General features: G+C 36.1%; 1 long non-coding RNA gene across 1 annotated transcript; it reads right to left on the bottom strand.

Annotated features, from left to right (window-relative positions):
• Positions 1 to 258: 258 nt before the first annotated feature.
• Positions 259 to 2,777, bottom strand: LOC310730161. Its single transcript, XR_014534741.1, has 3 exons — positions 2,661 to 2,777; positions 502 to 627; positions 259 to 377 (listed from the first exon to the last, which is right to left on the bottom strand). It is a non-coding gene; the product is annotated as an uncharacterized lncRNA (long non-coding RNA).
• Positions 2,778 to 3,007: the final 230 nt, after the last annotated feature.

Below are 3,007 nucleotides of genomic sequence, written 5' to 3'. Positions count from 1 at the left end.
CGATGAATCCCCTCCATATGTTTAAAACCTCTGTAAAGGGGTTTTATTATCTCCTGCCATTTGTCTATCAGACAGTAAAATAATAATTTCTTTGGTGTTCTTTTTTTATCTACTTTGAGGAACAAAAATGTCTGTGCTGCAGGTAGTACAGAACATAGAAATTATTAAAGAATTTGTAGTAAGATGCACTGTAAACATTTATAAACTTTCAGCCAAAAAAACTAATAATAAATAATTAAATCTGAGTACTTACAGTCCTGGTGTTTTCACGAAATTGTTTTATGTTCTTCACCTTATCCAGTCCTTTATGATGGTCATTATTTTCATTCAGAGAGAGTTCTGTCCGTATTTCTTTCCCATACTGCACTTTTGCAAACCTGCAGTGAGGAGTAAATTTAAATATTATGAATATTAATATTAATATGTACATACTGTATAATATATTTTATTTATTGTTTTAATACATTTGAATAATACTATATATTTAACTTAATGACTTACTTTCACTAAAACTTTTTGTCCAAAATCTCTTCATCATATTAGTAATAAAGTATTTGGCCCTTTTAAAATCGTCAGGCTTAATGCTTTTAGAGCCATCCAGAACAAAAGCGATCTCCATCCCTGTATCTTCAAATAAAAACAACAGACATCATCCTCCCACACACTTTGAAAACTTTTGCAAGAAAATAGCGAGATGAATTTTGTGTACATTCGTAGAAATACAGTACACTGTATCACATTTATATTTATAATTTTATTATTTCAACATAAAATTCCATAAAAACAACTCCCTTTTTTTTGGTCTATCATCATATCATCTGTGAGAGGCCGAGAAAATTAGCCAAACTAATTAGTTATGTGGAAAATGCAATTCCACGATAAACCGGGGGCATGAGATTCAAACTGAATTCGTCCCATTCAATCCTTTTTTTGCAATTTGAATAGCCATTTGGGTACATGCCCTGCTTAACCCTCATGTTTAACACCACAGTGGTGGAAAATTCAATTACCGTAATTTTCGGACTATTAAGCGCACCCAAATAAAAGAATCCACTGAATTTACAAAGATTTTTATTTTTAACATAAATAAGCCGCACCTGTCTATAAGCCGTATGTCTACATTGAAACTAATGAACTTTACACAGGTTTTAACGAAAGACAGTGACTGTTACACGGCTTGTATCTAAACAGCAGCCTACCAAGAAAGTCATTGTTCACTGTCTTCCACCTTCCTTTCACAACAGTTTATCTTTTGCATCGTCGTGCGTTTAAAAATCACCATCGGTGAAGCTTTTCTCCCGATGCCATGCAGCTCAGAACACAGGTGAAGTGAGTTTTTTCATGCACGGTTGTTTTCAGCGTGACGAATAATTCGCATTTTCTGTAGACAGCCTGAGTGAGCGGCAGGTCAAACATCAGAGAAACATCATCCATATTTATGATGTGGTGCGGCCCGATTCAGTGGGAGCACATCTGATTTAATAAAATGGTTTGGGGCTCTAATGGTCTAATGGGCTAATGGTTTGGGCTCAGTTTTTTTGGCTTGAAGCTTGTGAAACCAGGAAAAACCCAGGAAAAACCCATAAATGAGCCGCTTCATTGTTTAAGCCGCGGGGTTTAAAGCGTGGGAAAAAGTAGCGTCTTATAGTCCGGAAAATACGGTTCATTTCTATTTATTTGCATAGCGCTTCTAACAATGGACATTGTGGACATTGTCCCAAAGCAGCTTTGCAGGAACAAAAAGATCACAAATAAATATTTGTGTCCCTATAAATGTATTTTTAATGAGCAATTTAGTGGTGACAGTGGCAAGGAACCTCTGAGATGGTATGATTAAGAAACCTTGAGAGAAACCAGAGTCAAAAGGGAACTCTGGGTTATACCAAATGTCCATTAATTATTCTTTAAGCAATGCTATTCATGGTTATTAATTGTTTATTAATAGAAAAAATATTTTTGTTTTAGACAGTTTGGACACACATCTGCTTCATTTACATTCTCCAGTGGAGTCCCGCAAATCAAAGTACTTGGTCCTCTTCTGTTCTTTCTCTATACTCAATATATTATACACTCAATTTCTCATATAATTTCCTCCCTGAGACATTCATGTTTCTGCTCAAAACATTCCTGGCAAATATTTAAATGTGTATGAGAACTTCTCATTTACTTCAAATTTGTGGTTTATCCCAGGTGATACATCTCCATCTTGTGACTCTCCCTGGGCAACTCTTTCTCACCTTTCGGCACTGTCCATTGACAATCAATTGTTCTTCTTCTCTCATATTTCTGAAGTGGAACACTTAAGCAGATTTCCTTTTTAATAGCATTGGAAGAATTCATAAAATTTTTATCCACAACAGGCACTCAAGGCTGTCATTTTGGGCTCATCAAGTCAAGTTTATTAGAAATAAACTTGACTTGACTTGAAAGATTTATGATCAAACTCTTGATGTCACCCAAATGAGGATGGGTTCCCCTTTTGAGTCTGGTTCCTCTCAAGGTTTCTTCCTCATAACATCTAAGGGAGTTTTTCCCTGCCACAGGCTTGCTCATCAGGGATAAATGAACACCATTCACCTTGACTGTTGATTTCTGTAAAGCTGCTTTGAAACAATGTCTGTTGTGAAAAGCGCTATAGAAATAAACTTGACTTGACTCACCCAAGTGTAGAGAGGAAAGAACAGCAGGTTATATCAATTCCTGGGATAAGCCTTTGCCAGCAAAAACCAAAACTCTGGACCACTCTCGACCCACAAAGACAGTGGAATTCTGTATTAAGTCTGAAATAAATGTGCAGTAATGGTTGTGATGGAACAGGAGGTAAGAGACAGAGTATTACTTTTATGAGTCACTGCAATCAAGCTGTTCTGTTAACATTACGTTAGTGCAGTAAATGCTTATTGTGACATGGGCACCATTATTGATTTACACTGTAGCAGAACAGCTTTCAGTTATGCATACTGTAGTTTAAATCCCAGGCAACAATAAAACGCTTCAGGGAGAGCTT

This window comes from Silurus aristotelis, assembly GCF_946808225.1.
Source record: "Silurus aristotelis genome assembly, chromosome: 8".
Classification (NCBI taxonomy): Eukaryota; Metazoa; Chordata; class Actinopteri; order Siluriformes; family Siluridae; genus Silurus; species Silurus aristotelis.
This window is presented reverse-complemented; position numbering and strand designations above follow the sequence as displayed.